We start from the raw sequence: 23,579 nt of genomic DNA on the forward strand, positions 1-23,579 counted from the left end.
CCCACTCATTTGCATATTGTTTATGGCTGCTTTCATATTATAGTTGAGTAGTCCAGGCAGAGATATTATGGCCTGTAAGCTAAAAATATTTGCCCTCTGTCCATATACAAGTTTGCTGATCCCATGGGCCAACTTAGGAAATTCGCAAATGAAGTAGTGATTATTTAACTCAAAATCTATTTACTGCAGGGGGTGGGGCATATAAGTATTGAACTTCAATATAAATTAGAACAAAATGATATTTTGTTTGCATAAAGCAAGATATTTCTTATAGCAAGAGATTTTGCAGAATGCTGATTAGTGGTCGTTTTTTATTCCCCAGGTGAAGACTTAGGCTTGGCTTGTTGGCAAGCCGTGTAGAATTTTAACATTGATTTGATATCAGAATATATTTTATTTATTTATTTATTTATTTTTTGCGGTACACGGACCTCTCACTGTTGTGGCCTCTCCCGTTGCGGAGCACAGGCTCCAGATGCGCAGGCTCAGAGGCCATGGCTCACGGGCCCAGCCGCTCCGCGGCATGTGGGATCCTCCCGGACCGGGGCACGAACCCGTGTCCCCTGCATCGGCAGGCGGACTCTCAACCACTGCGCCACCAGGGAAGCCCCCAGAATATATTTTAAAGAGAAGTTCTAAACTTGTGCTGGAGACACTTTCATGAAAAATGACTGAGGTCATTTTTGGTCATTTGGTCATTATATGATTAAGGTGTTTAGAACTAAATATGCCTAGGAGAAGCTGGACCAAAGGTAGAAGGAATTTCTATCTAGTTTTTTTCAGCCTATACCTATTTTATGAGTTAAGCAAACTGTCTTTATAATTTTCAGCAAGAGTTTTTGTTGTTGCTCTTAAAGATATTTCATATCCTTAAGCTTTTAGTGCTCTAACATTAGGGTGACAGTTATTAGAAGACCTTTTTTTTATGACTTTGCTAAATTTTTTTCCCATCTGTTACAGTAAAAACAAACTAAAAGTATGGGAGAAAGAAGTTTCCCATGACTATTTATAAAGGGCCAAATGTCTTCAGTTTTGCATACAAACTTCATATCTGAGGAATGAATCCCTTAGAAAAGACTCTCAAAGACTGACTAGTCTTTAGAAAAATGCTAGAGTGAGCTTGTTTTTGTCCCCCGTATACTTTAAGTTCACATTGCTGTTTATAAATTTAAGTAAGTTAAAACTATTTATTGACTTTGTACATTAAAAAAACCTGCGTAGTTGAATTGTGGAGTAGTTTGACAAAGAAAGTGCTTTAATTGAGATGGTCATCTCATTACAACAGCAAAGAATGCAATGGGAAGAGAAGTAGTTTAAGCTCAACTCATAGAAAGCTTATTTGTAACTTTTACCATATTTTAAATAGTTATACATCTTTACAAAGTTCATGATTTCCAAGTTTCATAGGGAATAAATGAAGATACTTGGGTTTCCTGTATGTGTGGTGCCCTGTATTGGGCAATATCTTGATTATATCTGTGCCTTTTCATGCTGTATAGCTCAGCTCAGGCTTACAGTTCAGAGGCAGGCCTTCAGGAATTTGGTGGGAAGCACAGTACACTACAGAACTGAGTTGTTTTCTTAACCTCTACTCTCTAGGAAAAAAATGTAGCCCCATCAGAACTTTCAGGTTTGTGGTTGTGAGGTAGTGAGGATGGAGGTGCTAGGTGAGCAGGAAGAAGAATGACCTCTGGGGCTTCCCTGGTGGCGCAGTGGTTGAGAATCTGTCTGCTAATGCAGGGGACACGGGTTTGAGCCCTGGTCTGGGAGGATCCCACATGCCGCAGAGCAACTAGGCCCGTGAGCCACAACTACTGAGCCTGCGCGTCTGGAGCCTGTGCTCCGCAACAAGAGAGGCCGCCATAGTGAGAGGCCCGCGCACCGCGATGAAGAGTGGCCTCTGCTTGCCACAACTAGAGAAAGCCCTCGCACAGAAACGAAGACGCAACACAGCAAAAATAAATAAATTAATAAACTCCTACCCCCAACATCTTCTTTAAAAAAAAAAAAAAGAATGACCTCTGAATGCCTCATTTTCATTTCCTTTAGGTATTCTTGTTCCCTTCATATTGAATGCCCTCCTCCATTGAAAGCAGAACTTTAGAGATAATATAAATAATCACTTTATAAAAGAGAGTATGGGTTAATAGGACAGAGGTTTTCCTTTGTAATTGCCTCAGGCTTGTAGAAAATTACTTTGGATGGAATTAAAAGAGTGAAAATGCCATCCATATTTGGTGGGATTTGATTTTGCAAAATAACCAAAGTGGTTCAGAGGCAAGCCTCTGAAGTGGGGTTGAAAAAGAACCTGAGATACAATAGTTTGGGTCCAAAATGTGATTGTGCTTTTAAAATAATGATTCTGATTTTCTTGTGTGGGCTGTAGCTTGATTTTAAATAGGGTTGAATGCCAAAGGAATCAGAATATGTTTCTTAAACGATAATATATTGGAAAAAGTGCATTGTTTCTCATTGTAATTAATTTGAGAGATTAAAACTACTTTGTGTGCATGTTGTTGTGTTTTTTTTTGTTTTTTTTTTTTTGCGGTACGCGGGCCTCTCAGTGTTGTGGCCTCTCCCGCTGCGGAGCACAGGCTGTGGAGCACAGGCTGCGGAGCACAGGCTCCGGAGCACAGGCTCCGGACGCGCAGGCTCAGCAGCAATGGCTCACGGGCCCAGCCGCTCCGCGGCATGTAGAATCTTCCTGGACCGGGGCACGAACCCGCGTCCCCTGCATCGGCAGGCGGACTCTCAACCACTGCGCCACCAGGGAAGCCCAACATGTTGTTGTATTTTTAAAAATTAAATACACCATTTCACTTTTTAATTTTTTTATTATTATTTCTTTTTTTGGCTGTGTTGGGTGTTTGTTGCTGCGCGCGGCTTTCTCTAGTTGCGGCGAGCGGGGGCCACTCTTCGCTGCGGTGCGCGGGCTTCTCATTGCGGTGGCTTCTCTTGTTGCAGAGCTCGGGCTCTAGGCGCGTGGTCTTCAGTAGTTGTGGCTCACAGGCTCTAGAGCGCAGGCTCAGCAGTTGCGGCGCACGGGCTTAGTTGCTCCGCGGCATGTGGGATCTTCCCCCACCAGGGCTCGAACCCGTGTCCCCTGCGTTGGCAGGCGGATTCTTAACCACTGTGCCACCAGGGAAGCCCCCATTTCACTTTTGAGCCTACCATTGCAGCATCTGTTCTTACACCAATATATATTTGTAAGGAAATAGAGTTAAGATGCTCAAATCTAGGTGGGCCATTTATCGCCAGTCCTTGAGGACTTTCGTCTCTCTAACCTGCACACCTGCTATTACATGCACATTCACACATGCTGTTGTCCCTGGAAAAACGGAAGTGAAGAGTATTAGATAACCCCAAGGGGAATAGCCAGTTTTAACAGCTGCTGCAGTCATGTATCAGTTCAGTTGTGCTGGAAGGACAGGAAATTGAGTTGCTAAATCTGAAAGTGGCTGCCACCTTGCCATTCCCATGTCTGATGGATGTGCTGTGGTTTCTAGACCAATTGAGTCCACAGTCAAGATAATTATAAGAGCCATTGAATTGATTTATCTTCTTTGTGCTAAAGTGGATGCATGTTATACACAAAGTAGAAGTGGCAGAGAGAGGAGCAACCCTTTCTTTGTCTCTTCTTTTTATGCCTGATAGTCAGGTATCCCTGCTCTAGGAGAATTAGGAAAGAGACAGGGCCCCTGTCTTACAGGACAGCATCTGTGTTTCGTGGTCTGAGGCAGTTTCATTATTCTCAGGTGTTCATGATTCGGTTAGTCATTGGCCGCAAAACTACTGAGAGAAGTGTCCTACCAGGTTATGAGAGTGGTTTCTTCCTATCTTTTGTTTCTACATAAGGTGCCCATTCCCAGAGAGCAATTAGATGCTTCAATTTAAAGCAAAAATTGTTTTTGCTCTGCTTCAGGAGAGCAAAGCTGAAAGTGGCAAAGAATGTTGGCATGTGGAAAGAAACTAATTTTTACACTTTGGATTGTGATCCTAGGCTACCAGTCTTCATTCTTCAGTTTCTCTTCCTCTAAAAGACGATAAGTTTGACTGTGTTAGTTTATTACCTATGAACTTCCCCCCACCTAGGAAAGTTAGGTGTGACTTCGTTTCAATAAAAAATATTTAACACTAGTGATCTGAAAGGGGAAATAATACTGATTTTTCCCTTACATTTAAATAGGACAAATTTTGTATCTAGAACCTATTCCAACCTGTAATTTACTCTAGTTTACCATATATTATTTTTGAAATACAGTCTGGTCTGAAAGGAGTAATGTCTAAGAGTAGTTCATATCATCTGTTCATCTGTTTGTGATCCTGTATGTATGTAGAAATACATAGGAAATTCACTCTTAGATGATGCTAAGAAAATGTAGTCCCGAAGTTTATGGTGGTAACTTTGTGAAGCCTAGGAACGTGTTTCCAACTAATTTAGTGCTTATAAGCAGTATAGCCCAGAATGTACACACTTACAGGCATTTTTAGAGTTTCCTAATCAAATTCAGCATTTCATATGTATATATACATATATATATACATATATATATATACATATATTTGGTGTGCAACACTCTGGGACTTTTATTTTTGTGTGACTCATAGTTACTAAGTTAACTCATAATTCAGACACTAAGCAGATTATGCAAGCTCGATTTAGTGGCAGTTCTAAAAGTTACCTGAAGGTGTTGAATGAATATTTGCTATCATTTTCGTATTCTTCCAGGTATTAAGCACATCAAAAGTTGAAGTTGGCAGTATTGGATATTTGAATATCATGGATTTGGGGTATTCCCAGTTTCCTTGTATCACTGTAAAACCTAGGCAAGGTAGAGACCAAGTTTCTGGAACTCCACAGATAATTGTAATGGTTTGAACACAAAAATATACCAAGTACCGTTGGTTTTAAAGGAGCAGCCTTGGAGCCCTCAGAAGTGATGGGCTATGGCTGAAGGCCCACACAGTGTAGGAGGCAGGGAGTAGTACAGTGGTAGCTATTTAATTTCATTGTCGACATGTTTACCCCTTACCGTTCTTCACAGGGGATATCATAAGATTTCCGGTCAAGAAACAATTTTTTTTTTTTAATAAACAATTTTTAAAAATTCTGGCACTTAGCCATTTTGTTTTACTAGTTAAAGGTTATCTAGAATGCCATGCTCTCAAACCTAGTCAAAGCCCCTGTTTTTGGTGATCATTGTTCATTCCGGCACGTGATTTGTGTGACTGGTGAGGGCCTGTCTCAGGGCCTGAGCGTTGCACACATTATCTCTGTGACCCTGGGAGCATTTCCTCAGAATGATACTCACCAATGCAGCCCTGTGTCAGACATTCTTGTGGAAGTGGAAGGAGAGCATGTGAGAAAAGGAGGGGAGCCTTTAGGAGTTGAGAATGGAGGCTTTTTTCTTCCTTGAATCCTAGAGAACCAACCAGCTTAAAATGAACACTGCTAACGAGACAGTTTTCATTGCCATATGCATTTAAAGTTCTAAAATTGGCTATGTCAATGCAGAAAAAATGTTCAAAGTGTTTATTTTTAAAATAAAATGGGAAAATTTGGGAGAAATGGTAATATCTTGTATGCAATTTGGATTTTTTAATTTTATATTTAAATACATTAAGTGTATCTCAGTTGTGTATATAATACTCATTACTCCCTTTCCTTGAGCCCTTTGTGATCTGCTTATGTTTTTACACTATTGTTTTATGGAAAAAAATGAAGTTTCATGGGTGTGAAGGGGAGAATTTTCCTGGCATTTTTCCTTCTTTGGTTAGCCAAGTAGATGCATGCTGAGTTAAATGGAAATGTAGAGATAATTACAATTTTATTATTTGGGGATGTAGGTGAAGAAAGGAACAGGAAAACAGGCAAAATATATTCAATGATGGAAAAATGAAAAGCAGAACGAACAGTCTCTGATTGCAGAAGAAGAGGCAGTGGTGCAAAATTGCTGGACTGTGCTGGCACTAAACTAGCAGTTTGAGGTTTGAAGTCTTTATCTCTTATGTTCAGTTAGTAACTCTGGTACCATTAGTTTGTGAAGCACTTCTGTGATCTTAGGTTATTAGAAAGCATTTTGTGCCCCAAACTGTATAATAACCTCTTCAAAAGTACCACGTATGTTTTTTGAGGGGAGAGATTCTATCCCAAGTGAATTGATAGTTATGCCAATGACAGTTATTCTCTTCATAGGTCACATCATTTTATTCATTATTTTTCTAATAGGCAATATATTCAAATGGCACAGAATTCAAAAGAGAAAAATGACAAAATAGTGAGAGATCTCCCCCCTATACCCCTTGCTTTCTATTCACCAGGTTTTCTCCCCAGAGGCAATCAATGTTACGGTCCTTACAAATCCTTATAGGATACCCTGTACCAGTGCTGTCTAATGGAAATATAATGTGAGACACAAATGTAATTTTAAATTTTCTAGGAGCTAGATTTAAAAATTCAATTTAAGGGCTTCCCTGATGGCGCAGTGGTTGAGAGTCCGCCTGCCGACGCAGGGGACACGGGTTCGTGCCCTGGTCCGGGAGGATCCCACGTGCCGCGGAGCGGCTGGGCCCGTGAGCCATGACCGTTGAGCCTGCGCGTCCGGAGCCTGTGCTCCGCAACGGGAGAGGCCACAACAGTGAGAAGCCCGCGTACCGCAAAAAAAAAAAAAAAAAGAAAAAAAATTCAATTTAAATGATATATTATACGATGCAGTGGTTAACATGCTTCTAATTCTACAAAACAATGAAGTTGTCTTTACCAGCAAAAATATTTTCCACTGTCAGATTTGAAATTTAAATAAATTATGTAAAATTTAAATTTTATTTTCTTAGTCACATCAGCCACATCTCCAGTGCTGAAAAGCCTCATGTGGCCGGTGGCTACTCCACTGGACAGAGCATCTCCTTACAGTCAGGAGCAAATGGGTGTGTGGATGCATATTGCTTCTTACTCTTTTATACACAGTTGGTGGTACTTTGTACCTTGTTTTTCCCTTAATAATATAACTTGGTTTTTATTCTATTTTACTACATAATGGGCTCTATTTTTCCCTCATAGCTGTGTATTATGTCTTTGTAGGGATGAACATAATTTATATAACCAGTCCCTTATTGATGGATACTTGGATTTATTTCTCCCTCTCCTTCCCCTTTGCTGTTATTAAGTGATCATTTTAGTATCCTTTTTCTTTTTTTTTTTATTGGAGTATAATTGCTTTACAGTGGTGTGTTAGTTTCTGCTTTATAACAAACTGAATCAGTTAGACATATACATATGTTCCCATATCTCTTCCCTCTTGCGTCTCCCTCCCTCCCACCCCTCTAGGTGGTCACAAAGCACCAAGCTGATCTTCCTGTGCTATGCAGCTGCTTCCCACTAGCTATCTACCTTACGTTTGGTAGTGTATATATGTCCATGCCTCTCTCTCGCTTTGTCACAGCTTACCCTTCCCCCTCCCCATATCCTCAAGTCCATTCTCTAGTAGGTCTGTGTCTTTATTCCTGTCTTACCCCTAGGTTCTTCATGACATTTTTTTTTTTTAAATTCCGTATATATGTGTTAGCATACGGTATTTGTCTTTCTCTTTCTGACTTACTTCACTCTGTATGACAGACTCTAGGTCTATCCACCTCATTACAAATAGCTCAATTTCGTTTCTTTTTATGGCTGAGTAATATTCCATTGTATATATGTGCCACATCTTCTTTATCCATTCAGCCGATGATGGACACTTAGGTTGTTTCCATCTCCGGGCTATTGTAAATAGAGCTGCAATGAACTTTTTGGTACATGACTCTTTTTGAATTATGGTTTTCTCAGGGTATATGCCCAGTAGTGGGATTGCTGGGTCATATGGTAGTTCTATTTGTAGTGTTTTAAGGAACCTCCATACTGTTCTTCATAGTGGCTGTACCAATTCACATTCCCACCAGCAGTGCAAGAGGGTTCGCTTTTCTCCACACCCTCACTAGCATTTATTGTTTTTAGATTTTTTGATGATGGCCATTCTGACTGGTGTGAGATGATATCTCATTGTAGTTTTGATTTGCATTTCTCTAATGATTAATGATGTTGAGCATTCTTTCATGTGTTTGTTGGCAGTCTGTATATCTTCTTTGGAGAAATGTCTGTTTATGTCTTCTGCCCATTTTTGGATTGGGTTGTTTGTTTTTTTGTTATTGAGCGGCATGAGCTGCTTATAAAGTTTGGAGATTAATCCTTTGTCAGTTGCTTCATTTGCAAATATTTTCTCCCATTCTGAGGGTTGTCTTTTGGTCTTGTTTATGGTTTCCTTTGCTGTGCAAAAGCTTTGAAGTTTCATTAGGTCCCATTTGTTTATTTTTGTTTTTGTTTCCATTTCTCTAGGAGGTGGGTCAAAAAGGATCTTGCTGTGATTTATGTCATAGAGTGTTCTGCCTAGGTTTTCCTCTAAGAGTTTGATAGTTTCTGGCCTTACATTTAGGTCTTTAATCCATTTTGAGCTTATTTTTGTGTATGGTGTTAGGGAGTGATCTAATCTCATACTTTCACATGTACTTGTCCAATTTTCCCAGCACCACTTATTGAAGAGGCTGTCCTTTCTCCACTGTACATTCCTGTCTCCTTTATCAAAGATAAGGTGAACATATGTGCGTGGGCATTTTAGTATCCTTTAAGCAGTGTACAATCTATTGTACTAATACTCATTCCCGATATGTTTGATCAAATTAACTAGATTGTGAAACCCTAAAAAGTGGAGATCATATTATTTTTTAAAAATTTTATAGGACTAAAAAAATTGGATACCATAAAGTACAGAAATCAAACAGCTCAATGAATTTGTATTAATACATATGTAAACATGTAATCACCAATCAGATCAAAATATGGAATACTTCTAGCAGCTTAGAGTCCTCCCTCTTGCTCTCTCTTCAGCAGTACTTCCCAAAGGTAATCACTATTGTGACCTCCATCACAATAGATTAGTTGTTCTTATACTTAAACTTCATATAAATGGAATCAAATCGTTCTTTTATGTCTAGTTTCCTTTGTTCAGCATTATACTTGTGAGATTCATCCATTTTTTAAAAGTTAACAGTAGTTCATTCTTTTTCACTGCTGTGTAATATTCCATTATATAAGTATATTTTTTATTATAATATTTATAGACATTCGGGCCTTTTACAGTTTTTAGCTCTTAGGATCAAAGCTGCTATGAACAATTTTGTACATGTGTTTTCATGGGCATAAAGATTCACTTCTGGTTGAGTAACTTGGAGTTAACCTCATCTCTCTCTCTCTCTCTCCCCCGCCCCCCCACTTCTTAATTCCATGTGGTTCTTAGCACACACTTGATGATCACTAAATGACTGAAGATAAATTATTAACTAACCATGTACTGCGACATTATTTCAATCTTACTGAAAATATTGGACAGTAGAGTTCCTTGCGGATGCTATTATTCTTATATGTGACATAAAACATATAGCACTTTATCCATTTCCTTTTCCTCTTGGTTTGCCTCTTTTTTTCCCTTTTTTTAACCTTTTTAAAAAATTGAGGTATAGTTGATTTACAATATCATATGTTTCAGGTGTACAACTTAGTGATTCACAATTTTTAAAGGTTATACTCCATTTATAGTTATTATAAAATATTGGCTATATTCCCTGTGCTGTACAACATATCCTTATTTATTTTATGCTTAGTAGTTTGTACCTCTTAATCCCCTACCCCTATCTTGTCTCTCCCCCTCTTCCTTCTCCACACTGGTAACTACTAGTTTATTCTCTATATCTGTGAGTCTGTTTTTTTTTTTGTTATATTCACTAGTTTTATTTTTTAGATTCCACATAAGTGATATCATACAGTATTTGTCTTTCTCCATATGACTTATTTCACTAAGCATAGTAGCTTCTAAGTCCATCCATGTTGTTGCAAATAGCAAAATTTCATTTTTTTAATGGCTAATATTCCATTGTGTGTGTGTGTGTGTGTATGTGTGTGTGTATGTGTATATATACATATAAATATATACCACATCTTTATCCATTCATCTGTTGATGGACACTTGGGTTGCTTCCATATCTTAGCAATTGTAAATAACGCTTCTATGAATATTGGGGTGCATATATCTTTTCAAATTAATGTTTTCATTTTCTTCTGTTACATACCCAGGAGTGGAACTGCTGGATCATATGGTAGTTCTATTTTTAGTGTTTTAAGGACACTTCATACTATTTTACACAGTGGCTGCATCAATTTATATTCCCACCAACAGTGTACAAGGGTTCCCTTTTCTCCACATCCTCACAAACGTTTGTTATTCATGGTCTTTTTGATGATAGCCATTCTGGCAGGTGTGAGGTGATAGCTCATTGCAGCTTTGATTTGCATTTCTCTGATGATTAATGATGTTGAGCATCTTTTCATGTGCCTGTTGACCATCTGTATGTCTTTTTTGGAAAAATGTCTATTCAAGTCTCCCGCCCATTTTTTAAATTGTGTTGTTTGGGTTTTTTTTTTTTTTTGATGTTGAGTTGTGTGAACTGTTTATACATGTGGGATATTAACCTCTTATTGGTCATATCATTGGCAAATATTTTCTCCCATTCAGTAGGTTGTCTTTTTGTCTTGTAGATGGTTTCCTTTGTGAGACCATATTCTTAAATATTGTTCTTGGGTGTACTGCTGGGTTTAATGCATGAACATACCTAGACACATAATGATCAGTTATTGGATGGATGGGTATTATTTGAATTATTTGTGAGACCCTGAACAAGAGGTCAGTGTTGGGAATGTAGACCAGCAAATTATTTGTCTACTAGAGTGGTATAAGCTTAGTTACACAAAAACTGAGTACTTAACATTCATCTTTTATTTGAAATCCTCCAATGATATTTTTAATTGAAATATAGTTGATGTACAATATTATGTAAGTTACAGGTGTACAGTCTAGTTAACATTCATTTTTACAGCCATCAATCAATGAATTATTGCTAAGACCCCATCAAATGGCTACACCCTTAAAAGTGCTTTTGTAAATCTCTCAGTATTCTGCTATAAAACTCTATTCTTGGTTTGAGATTCTCTTTCAGCATTAATCCCTGCAATAGTATTTATGAAAGAAATATGTGTTTTTTTAGTAGTTCAAGTGAAAATTCTGAGTAATGACACTTCCATCTCAAACTTCCAGCAAAGAAAAACTTTGGCCTTCGTGTGTAGAATTGAATAACAGGACATAAGTGCTGTATTATTATTTGCAGCCTAAATAGTCCTATTTGAATAATGATAGCTGAGTGACATTTGATTTATAGAATAAGTTACAGGTTTTGGGAGTGAAGCAATTAATCATTAATTATATGATTAATTAGTACATAAGAATTTTCCTTATTTGTGTCAACACACTGAAATCTAAATTGTCAAGAGCCTTGCTATTTTGATTCAGTTCTTCTATCGGTAGAAGAAATTAGCCTTTTGACGTGAACAGTAATAGCTGAAGAGTAAGATAAAAAAATACAGGGTGTATTCTTCCAGCTCATGAACGAAGAGGCTGAGAATTTAGAGGTATCACGAATGGAAGAAATTACATCATCAAATAGGCACCTAGGAAAGAAAAATCAGTATGAGTACTCCTTCTCCCAGTGTTTTTGAGAGTTACACTTCAAAATGGGTCCAAAACTGTGAATATCATAGTGGAAAACAAGTTCATCCATTTTTTTTTTCTAAGAATGCTTTTGGCAACAAGTTGGCATTTTACACTGTTCCAAAATAGGATGAAATTCTAAACCAGAATTCATCTGAAAAAAAACTCTAAAAAGTGATCATTTAATGCATGGGCAGGTGATAGAGCATTCCATAAAGCATTTTAAGCGACTCTGATACTCTCCATTTAACTCAGCAGCCTACCTTACTGTTGTCTGATGCAGCGAACCAGTACATTTAACATTTATTTTGGCTCTCTGGCATTTAACAGCATTTGGTTTCGGTTTCAAATAAAACTAGTCCAGTCAGAAGTCAGAATAAGCACTTGACAGGCAGCTGTTGTAGAAGGGAGTTGGAAGCAGAAGACCTGGAATGGAAAACCGAATCTCTGCTCTGCCACTCACTGGCTTAGGCACTTTCTTTCCTTTCACTGGCCCTCAGTTTTCTCCCTGGTGGAAGAAGATGATAGCACAGAATGAAAGTATGGAAGTAACACCAGCGCATGCCAGGCATTTCTTTTTTTTTTTTTTTTAATTTTAAATATTACCTACTTTGTTGGAAACAACCTTTTGTAATGCTGGCATCATTATTATACTAATTGGAAAACATGGAGTGAGGAGGTGGACCCTGTTCTTATTTTCCTCTCCCAGGAAGTGGGTGATGGGGTTGGTTTTCTTCCTGAGTCCCCTGTGAAGGTCCCCATGCCAGATGCAGCGAAGTTGTTCTTGGAACGTTGAATACAAAATGGGTACTAATCTTAATGAAAATCACATTCCCTTTTGAAGGAGAAAAATGCCCCCTCTGAGATTTGGAATATGCTACCAAGGTGATTGTAATTCTGTTTCCTCGCTTCACTATTGTGGGAATTGCCTTACCTTTTAATATTTCACTTTTCTCTGATATAAGATTAGAGTAACTCTAACTGCATTTCTTTGATTTTGTTAGGACTGATATGCAGTGACTGAAAATTTTCAATTGTAATATCATACACAAGAACATCATTATTTAAAAGAGGGAGTTGGGACATGAGACACCATTCTAATCATAGGCTGTCATATACTGAAGAGAACTTTTTTTTACACATAGATTAAAATAAGATCTTTCACCTCCTGTAAACAAGAAATTGAGCCATTATTCTTTACCACAAATGCTGTAGAATGAAGTGGCAATCTAGAAACTAACTTTAGTTATTGATAAGAGAAGAGGACTCTCCAATTGCTGACTCCTTCATCCTTAGGGATGCTGTGACTGTATCCTTTAGTACAGAGGAGGTGGGTGGGCACATTTGTCCAGCTAGTGTAAAATTGTACCTCTTGAGGTTCTGGTGGCAGCATGATGGCATAGTCTGAAAATTAACCTAGCACACCCTTGACTGAAAGCCTGTAGTAGAGAAAATACAGTTAAATTAGCCTTATTTACTTGTTTTCCTGGATTTGCTTTTTTACGTAATATAGGAATATTTTCTATATTCTTGGAGGTGAGTTTTAATGTCAGAGAGGAAAGACTAATTCAAAATTTCTTAACATAATTAAGATCCACTTTTCCTTAGTAAGTTTAATGAAAAATTTCAGGCAGAATAAATTATACCCACGCAGAGACTGCACCTGGAAAGTTTCTTGAGCAATAACGTGTTCCTTGTAAATTAACTTCTAAATAATGTGTTTTACAAGATAGCATGTAAAATCATATGGAGTCTTAATTGCTTCAGAGGCTTTGTAAATTCATTCAAATTTCTACTAATTAAAAGGATCAGCATCACAGTTGTTTAGGAACAGTGGATGATGGCTTGAGTGACTCTGGTCATACAACCAATAAGCATTAATGGAACACTGACTACTCACCAGGTTCTGTGTTAAATGCATGACACGTGCTACTGCATTTAACAGTCAACAACCATTCTATAAAGTTGATGTAGTTGTTATCCAGGTTGTGCAAAAGAGGAAGCTGAGCGTCCTGTCCAGGGTCACATGGCTATGCAGTGGCAGTTCTGAGAGTGGGACGCATTGATTTCACAGCTACTTTGCATTCTGCTTCCTACCTCCTCTCTCTCCCCTCCCTCCCCAGAACTGCCAGGGGTGGCAAAGCCAAAATAATAACTAATAGTAGGAGTGACGTAAAGTGGGACTAAACATTTTTTTTTGTATTTTATTCTGATTATTAAATGACGTGCTTATCACAGAATGTTTGAAAGCAATAGGAATATATGTAAAGAAAAATAATCATTATCTAGGCCACCTGGAGATAACCACTGTTAACATGATTTATATTTTAGCATTTCCCAAGGTGCTTTCTGAATAAGACACAAGTTAATGTTTTCTGTAAAAACAACTTATATAGTCAAATAATTTTGGGAAAGTCTGGGTTTAAACAAAATTAAACTGTTTTCTTCCCTAAAGGTCTTCTTGGAAACTTTAATATGCTAATATGTGTAATGGGCTTCCAAAATGGAAATATGGAAAGCAATATTTTCCAAATTTATTTATCAGAAGAATACTGATAAATATGTATAAATAAATATGTATCAGTATTTGCATCTTGAAACCAGTGTACTTTCAGATATAGTTTAGATAGAATGCACCCTTCTAGACTTTTAAATAAGCATTTAGACTTTTAACTACAAATGCTATTTTTATATTTCTTTTCTCCAGGATTGTATTATAGGTTATTTCATTTATTTAAAACTCTTTTAAAAATGCCTTTTGAAATAGTTCTATAACAAACCATATATGGGTCTGTGTGTGTGTTTGCTTTTTTTTTTAGATCTTTCATCTGTTGTTAAACATTTCCAATGAAATCATTAACCTTGATAGGGTATGAGTTTCAGATTTGAGTAAATGTGATTCCGGAACTGAAAGACTGCAAAGTATTCAGTAGTGAGGAAACCAGCTCAGCTAGAAACTGTGAAAGCCATTACAAGTTTCAGAGAAATCTGTGTGGGATGGCCCTGTGACTTGCCATCCGAGAGAGACATGCCAAGGAAAGGACATGCTTAGGGGGAAAATAGGAGTAGTCAGTTATTAGAATGGGCTGGGAAGTTAGGTGTCTCTGTAATTATCCACTTGGTTTGGAAGAATGCATTGCTTCCTATGAAGCCTGTGTGGTCCCCAGGCTAGGCTTGGTCTCCTCCCAGCAGTACTGGGGAGGACACATGGCGAGTTCGGGGTATTAATCTTTGCTGGGTCAAGGAGGGTGAGAGGGCTGGGAGTCTCAGGCTCCACTGAGGGGTGACGAAACTGGGTCCCCAGTTTCGAAAATCCACCCCTTGGATTTTGAGAAGGGTAGTTTTAAACTTGGATTAATTGGGGAGGTTTAGGTTTGAAGCTTCTTAATAGATAACCCATTTTAACAACAACAATACAAGAAATCTCCCTGAAAGAATCAACAGTTCACTGATTTTTTTTTTTTTTTTTTTTTTTCCATTCAACAGATACTTATTGAAGGCTAACTATGTGTCAGGTATTGGGCTGGGCATTGGCAGCTAATTGTATTGAAAATGTGCAGTACATGGAAGTTATATTCATGGAATAGAATTACTTTGGCTGGAATGAAAATGTGATTCAATCTTATTAAAAATACACATCTTTGAACAACCTCCAAGGCAGTGTAAACAATACTCTCTCTGTTTTAAAATAAGGAAAGTTCAAATCTCTGAAATGCCAGTTACTGTGCAATTTCAAATACTTTTTTTTTGCCTTGGTTAACATTATGTCTGGTTCCTCAGATGAACCTTTTCTTGAATATAGAACTTGTAAATGTGTATGTGCCCTCTCCCTACCTCCATGAAATTTCTCCCTGAGATTAGTTCTTCTCACCGAACTCTGGGAAGTTGTTAGCATTGACTTTTCTTAGTCAGAACTGAGTATCAAAACTGTCTTTCTCAGCCTGGGATTGTTAATGGCAAGACTGGAGAATGCTGCCGGCACTGGGGCAGTGGATCGCAAGGTCCAGTGAGGTGCCAAAGGGAAAATTCCTAAAGGGAATATCCAACAGCCCAGGAGGCCTGAGGATCGTTGCTATGGCAGCAAGAGGTGGTTGGCTGTGGCCTGTTCCTTCCCTTCCTGGGGCTCCCAGGGCCCCTAGCTCAGCAGGCACAGGGACAGAGCTGCCAGTATGACATCAGGCAACATAGAGGTTATTCTTCATCTGACCGGACTCCAGCAGCCACCTTTGTAGCCTTAAACTTGTGACTTATCTATGTGAAGTGACAGTCAAGAAGCACTGGGAATAGTCTTGGCATTTCAGGGAGACCTGTTATTGTACCCTGGCTCAGCCACTGAACAGTTAGGAAATTTTGGACAAATTATCTCACCTCTTTGCATCTGTTTTCTTTCTTTTTTTCTTCTTTCTATCTGCAAATGAAGATACCTATCTCATAGGTTCAAGCCTGGGATTAATTGGAAGTATTCATATGTGGAATCATGAAATATTGACAGTAATAAAACTCATTGACTATGATTTAAATTTCACAATTAAATCTCTAGCTAAATTTTTAAAGTTTTTAAACATCAGCCACATGAAAAGTTCACAAGATTGGTTTAAGCTTCTGACTCTTGGTTTCTAATAAGTAAATTAGTATTTGATATTTGGTTAAGGATCATCGTTTCCCCAATACATATCATGCTATCTTGTAATTCATTACTTCATGGAATGCGATTCTCTGTAAACAGGTTTTCTAGCTCATTACAATCATTAGAAAAGCCTCTACCTGGTAAGATGTGGAGATAGTGAGCACACAATGTGTATATTGTAAACCTTTATTCCTTTTTCCTCTAAGAAAGAAAGTAACCAACTAACCAAATATATTCTTTCATTGGGCTTTATTGTTGACAGTGTTTCCTAAGGAAAAGAGCTTATCTTTGAGACTCCAAGACGGTTCTCTCATGTATAAGAAGACTAGATTTTTATTTTGGACCTTCCATATCCACTGCTCAGGTTTCATCCTTTTTTCAGGAAGCTGCAGGAGCAGAATACAGGCTGGGAACCTCTTATATGGTGGTCACATACTTTCCACATCTGTAAACTATAAATAATCCCTTTACATTAAAAATGATATGTAAGATGGGAACCGCTTATGAATTGTTTGTTGATGATACATGTCTTTAAATGAAGTGATTTGGTTGAATGGGTTATGTGTTTCCTTCCTAAATTCTTGATGAGGTTAGTTCTCTTGACAGCACAGATTCTCTTGGGTGTGGAGCATGAGGTGACATCTGCATGAAGGTGTTCTTTTTCATCGGGATTGTTGGTGCTATCTTCATGTCCTGCCAGTTTCATTTCCACATGGATACTCATTCAGTTAAAAATTGTCAAATGCCATTTCTGAAGGAAGGCAGATTATTACTTCGGTCATAAAGTGAACAGCTGCATTTTTTTCTCATTAAGGTATCACAGCCAGGTTACCACTGGTCATAAACTGTAGAAAATTGGTGAGAACCCAATTTTCTAGGTCATGAAGGTCATGAAGAAAGAAGCGATGATCATGGAAGAGGATAGCACACTATAGTGTGTTCACATTTTGAACTGGTGTGTTTTCTTAAAAATGCAAGCATTCTGGGCTTCCCTGGTGGCGCAGTGGTTGAAAGTCCGCCTGCCGATGCAGGGGACGCGGGTTCGTGCCCTGGTCCGGGGAGACCCCGCATGCCGCGGAGCGGCTGGGCCCGTGAGCCGTGGCCGCTGGGCCTGCGTGTCCGGAGCCTGTGCTCCGTGGCGGGAGGGGCCACAGCAGTGAGAGGCCCGCGTACCGCAAAAAAAAAAAAAAAAAAAAGCAAGCATTCTTATTGAAACTGGCTGTTATTTGAATGGTATGAACACTAGTCACACATTACTAGTTTGCGATTCCAGAGAAGCAGGCATTCTTAAAGATTTGTCAAGCGTCACTGAGTTTCCTGACGGTACTTACATATTTTATGAAGACAACAGCATCTTACTCTTTGCACTAAACTATTCCAAAAAGAGAAAGAATTCATGAAGTTAAAAAAAAAACTAGTCAACTTAAATGGAGTATAATCTATAAAGATATTGAATCACTATGTTGTACACCTGAAACTAACAATATTGTAAATCAACTATACTTTAATAAACAAAAAAAATCAAGGGACAAAACTAGCTGTTCCTTTCCACCACCCCCCCTTCTGAAATAACTAAACAAAAACCTTTAGAAATCCTTCATGTTTTAGAGTCAAGGGCACACTTTAAATGAGAGTCAGTGGAAACCTGGCCTCAAGATTATAAACAGTAGACACATATCAAGTTTCTGAGCAGTTGTTTCCCTCTCTACTTAATATTCACTTTGTGGTTGACAATTTGGCATCCTTCCTGATACCACTGAGCCTTCACTCTTTTTTTTTTTTTCCATTTTTCAGTTTGATTTAGTAGGGGAAAATGATTTCCAGTCTAATAGGGGAAAATGATAATGATTATTGTAAATTTGTATTTCTTAGATCGTTTGTGGTGATTGAGGAACTCTTAAAATGTTTAATTTTCATTCATTTTTCTCTTAAAAATCTACTTCATACCCTTTATCTCATTTACTTTTCTATATTTATCTTTCTCTTAATATGTATTTTGCTCTTCATATGGAAAAAGGATTGACCTTTTATTTCTTATGTTCTAAGTATTTCCCCAGTTTTATCACTTATCATGCAGCTTTGTTTATAGAAGCATTTTTAGCATTCTAGTTTCTTATGATTTGAGAGACAGTTCATGTGTTTTGTCTTACTCAGAAATACATGTACTTGCTTAGAAATGCATTATGTCTTTAAAATATTCCCTTAAATGTATGATAGGTTAAATGTTTGACAGAAACAAACTGAAGTTTATTCTTTTGTCATATGAAATAGGGTCTAAATTTAAGAAGTAATTGTCTCAACATTATCTATTGAACAAGTGATCTTTTCCCACTGATGTGAAATGGCACCTTTATTATCTATTAAATTTATTTTTATTTCTGTGTTTGTTAATGCACTTTCTATTCAGCTCTGTTGATTTTCCTGCCTTTCTGTCAACCTAAAATGTTTTACTTAAATGTGTCAAGTGTCTCTTTAGTATGTTTAAATGATCTGGTACGGTAAGTCATAATGGTCAGTTTTCTTTTTAGAAATTCTCCTGGCTGCTCTCAGGCATTTGTTTTTCCATGTTGAATTTAGAATTGGGAATGAGAATTGATTACTTGCATTTAGTTTCCATACAAATTTTTAGGGACTTGGTATTGTTACTATATTGAATTTCTCATTTGGGAACATGTCCCCAGCACTGTTTTCTTCCCCTGATGTCTCACCTCTTTGTTAACAGCAGATTTTATTGTTGGGAAGGTATGCCTTCTTAGGTGCCCTCTGTCAAGAGCAAATCATCTTGAGGGCTACTGAATTAACGAGATGTTTACAATTAAGTAACTTAACTTTATCATTATGGTATAGTGCAGTGGTTTTCAAAGTGTGGTCCCCGATCAGCAGTGTCAGTAAACTGGAAACCTGATAGAAATGTGGATTCTCAGACCTACTTAATCAGAAAGTCTGAGGGTGGAGCCCAGCAGTCTGTTTTAATAAGCCCTCCCAGTGATTCTAGCTGAAGGGAAAGGTTGAGAACCCTGTAATGGATAAAGCATAGTGTTGGAGTCATACAGTTGACCCTTGAATAACACATGTTTGAACTGCGTGGGTCCACTTACGTGGTTATTTTTCATTAAGTAGATACTATAGTAACACGGGATCCTTGCTGGTTGAATCTGTGGATGCAGAACCCAGGCTACAGAGAGCCGGCTGTAAAGTTATACTCACATTTTCAACTTTGTGGAGGGTCAGTGCCCCCGCCCCCATGTTGTTCAAGGGTCAACTGTAATATAAATTCCTACTTTAGCCCTTTACTCCAGTGAAATTTTGAGTAAATTACTTACATATTTAAGTCTACATATCCTCATCTGTAATATGGGCTGCTTTGAGAATTACATGTATCCATAAGCAGAGGGTATAGATGCTGAGTAGCTATTATTGTTATCAGATTGCTTTCTAGTGCACAATATGTGTTAGATAGTTGTGGTGGTGCCTTGGGGAATGGGGGCAAAGGTCTGGAAAGCAGGGGGTGTTGCTGGTTTTGATGGGTTCTAGATAATGGGTGATGCCAGCAAGGGCATAAAAATTCCTGGTGTGGGGCGGGGAGGATAAACACTTTCAGTCTTATGCAGGGTTGGTGCCCTTTAAGTGGGCAGACACAATAGCCTACTATTATTGACATCCCTGAATTCCACCTTAACAATATGTGTAGGATTAAATTAGTACAGTTCAACTGTTACATTAAATGAAATAAAAACTTCTGTCATATTTCTCTAGTTTTAAAAAATCTATTGTAGCAAATTTCTAAGAAATTGATGGAAGGATAAATAGAATATACAAGTGAAATAAGGATTAATATCTTCATTCAAAGAGTAAAGGTTAATATGATACAAAAGTAAATAAATACATGAAACCTTATCAGTTATTCGGAAAGTGGAAAAAATGTTAATTTATTCAACATATGAAAGAATTACTTTATGCCAGAAAGAGCTAGGTAGTGGACATAAAATAGTGATTAGAATTTAGATATAGCTTATGAATGATTCATAATTGGATGGTAGAAACAGCCAATTGATGTGATACTATTGGTGGCAAGGCTAGGAATAAGGCACACGTGGATGGCTGTGAGAGACCTGAGGCTTCCTGGAAGAGATAACTCTTGAGCTGATCTTGAAAGACAAGTAGATCCTACTCCAGGAGAGGTATGTAGAAAATGCTGTAAGAAATCACCCAATGATTAGTTCTGGTTGATGGTACCAGAGTTCTTACATTGGAGGTGACTTAAAGGATGCATGCAAGTTGCCAAGCCAGAAAAGGAAGATGGATACTGTAAATGGAGGCATACGAACACCAGAATGCCCTGAATTTTGGAGAATGTGGTGTAGTCCATTGTGAATAGAGCATATGGGCTGGGCAGGGACAGGTGAGGCTACAGGCAAAGCTGGGCCCAGGTGTGCAAGTTCTCCTAAGGTTATGATGAACTGAAAGACTTTTTGTTTTAATACTTTGTCTTGTTTTTGGATAAATGTATTTTATCTCAGTGGGTACTAGGTCTTAATCTTTTTCTGTTTTGGTAATCTATACCATTACGCTCATATCACATAAGGAATTTAGGTTAGGAGTTCAGAAAAACATTTGTGTTACAAGTTCATGTTCATACAGCAATCTTAGTTTGGGTCCTATTCGGCCTTTCTCAGTATTAAAGACTTTCAGCTTGTGGGTTCAAAAGTTGATTAGTTCTCTTCCACCCATGTGTGTGGTCTAGAATTATTCCTGCTACCTCAAGCTCCACTGTTAAGTGTGCTGTCAACATCCATATACCCAGGGCTTCCCCACTGAGCCTTTGGTTGTTTCTTATGCCTCACTAGAGTCCTGCCTTGAACTACAGGCCATTTGACTGGGCCCTGACTCCCTGGCTAGCTAGTCTTTTCCTCTTGGGGTCTGGATTTCTGTGGCCTCAGTAACTAGCTGTGAGCCTGCCGTGAACCAGAGAGACCCACCAAGAACCTTGACCACATCCCCAGACTGACTTCTACACGTACCAAAAGTGCCTTGAGACCTTGGCTATTCTGTTTCATCTACCAACTGATACCCCTTTATTATAGTATAGACACCCCTTATAACCAATACTGAACCTATGGCTAGCAACTTTGGGGGATTATTTTGACTTTTGCTCTGACATGCTGGTCAGCCTCTCTTGTCCCAGCTCCACTTAGCCCACTATTAACTTTTATCCTGAGTGGAAGAAATGTATTTCTACCTTATAAGGATTAGAAATTGCTGAATCTTATGGACTCTTATAATGTCCCTTTTAATTTCCATTTCTTGATGTCCTCGTTTAAGCCTGAGCTATTTTGATAGCCCCTTCTTGCTCTGAGTTTTTATTTTTTAGGATTTAATGTAATTATAGGAATATTTTCAAATCATGAGTTGGTTCTTATCAAGCTCCCTTGCTCTCCCCAAAAAGGTCTTTGCTGCCTGAACAGTAAAGGCCAGACTGTAGTAGGCACTGGGAATGCACGGATGCCTGGTCCCAACTTTCCTTTCTGGCTTTGTCTCCCATAATCTCTTTCTATTCACATTCTTTTCAGACCTGAGAGACAGACTATGGCATCCCCTGAATACTGGGAAGTTTCAGCCTCCTTGCTTTTGTCTAGTGTTTTCCAGTGTGGAATTCTACTGGCCCATCTCACTGCCCAGAGGAATCCACGCATTTTTTCAAGGCCCAGTTGCAAATTCCACCTTCTCCTTGAAGCTTGTACAGATCCTTGAACCAGATATATTTCTTTTTCCCTTTTGCTTTCATGGTACTTTGACTAACTCTGTCAGAGCATGTACTACTGTCTGTCTTTTATTTTTGTTTTATTTATAACTTGTTTCTCACTAAGTTGTAAGCTTCTTAAGAGCAAGATTTATTCATCTTTTTTTTTTTTTTTGCGGTACGCGGGCCTCTCACTGTTGTGGCCTCTCCCATTGTGGAGCACAGGCTCCGGACGCACAGGCTCAGCGGCCATGGCTCACGGGCCCAGCCGCTCCGCGGCATGTGGGATCCTCCCGGACCGGGGCACGAACCCGTGTCCCCTGCATCGGCAGGCGGACTCTCAACCACTGCGCCACCAGGGAAGCCCCTGGATTTATTCATCTTTTTATTCACAGTAGCACTGGCTCACATTATTTTGTTCACAGTGAGTTTTCAATTATTGCTTTGTCCACATTAGGATTTTGCTGGTTTAAGAAACTTTTTTGCAAAGAGGGATGTGGTGGAAGAATTTGTGTTTTTCCAATAGTTGCTGTTATCTTCTAGCCTGTTCTTTGCCTTTTCTCCTTCTTATACATGTCAGATAGAGGAATCTGGGTGAATGCTTGAGGCTGTAAAAGGAATGGCTTGGGAAGGAACACTCCCCATGGACCTTTAACTAATTAAGGTGATTGTAATGCTTTCTTTGAAAGTTGCTTGAAAATAGGTCATTGATATTATTAAAACCAAGTACTGTGGCAGCACTTGCATATACACTGGCTCCCCTAGTCCTCCCAACAACCCTGTGAAGTTCATGTTTCATCCCTTTTTACACAGAAGGATACTGAGGCTCATACAGTTTTCTTAACTGAGATTAAGGAAGGGATGGAACCAGGTTTTCATGTCAGGTCTGTCTGATTCCAAAGCCTATGTTCTTCATCACCGTGCTGTCCTTTACCTGAACATTTGAAAAGTACACATTTCTGACCCCACCTTCCTGCTGCAGAGATCCAATCTAGTTCACCTTTGAGATAAGCTGGCAGTGGAAGAAGTGATTTCAGTGTGTGCCCTTCCCCAGACTAGTGCTTATCAACTTGTAGATGCTTAAGGTGTCAACAGGTAAAGTAACCTATCTGATAGAATTATAAAGACAATAAGTTAAAAATGTAAATATTCAAAGACATTTATATAGAGTCGAGTGGACAGACATAAAAATATTGATTTTTAGCTCTTCTTTCCTTGCTGTATGATTAGAGGACTGGTAATAAGATCCTGTTAGAGGGTGGTAGAAGATTTCAGAAGATGATGAGAATTTATATATTTTTCTAGAGTTCGGCGTGATTACTTTCAAATGGAGAAGAAAAAGCTGTGAATTGAGGCGTTTTTTTGCATGTATGTCTGCCTAGTTTTTCTTTACATGATGTATGGAGGTTCTGGGTTTGTTTGTGTTTTTTCTTTTTAAGCAACTAGGACTTCCTATGAAGGATCATTTGCCCTCAGAGAACGTTTGAATCAAGGCGTTTAGATCAATAATTATGCATTGAGATAAAAGTGAATGGGAAATTATTAGATTTATTTATTCAAAGACTGTTGAGCACTTACTCGATCC

The 23,579-nt window shown here is 38.4% G+C and overlaps 1 protein-coding gene across 13 annotated transcripts in view; it reads left to right on the forward strand.

Moving 5' to 3' along the window:
* COBLL1 (cordon-bleu WH2 repeat protein like 1) overlaps positions 1–23,579 on the forward strand; it is a 160,507-nt gene that overhangs the window by 6,373 nt on the left and 130,555 nt on the right. Inside the window, exon 1 of one of the 13 annotated variants that reach the window (XM_027129564.1) lies at positions 5,892–5,988. The exons of the other annotated variants lie outside the window; for them this stretch is intronic. The gene's annotated coding sequence lies outside the window, so the exon portion shown is untranslated. Of the gene's footprint in view, positions 1–5,891; positions 5,989–23,579 lie in introns of those variants that run through there. 13 annotated transcript variants of the gene reach the window in all.

The sequence above is a fragment of the Aethalodelphis obliquidens genome, unplaced genomic scaffold, assembly GCF_003676395.1.
Source record: "Aethalodelphis obliquidens isolate GAN/ISIS:26980383/991018 unplaced genomic scaffold, ASM367639v1 scaffold2, whole genome shotgun sequence".
Classification (NCBI taxonomy): Eukaryota; Metazoa; Chordata; class Mammalia; order Artiodactyla; family Delphinidae; genus Aethalodelphis; species Aethalodelphis obliquidens.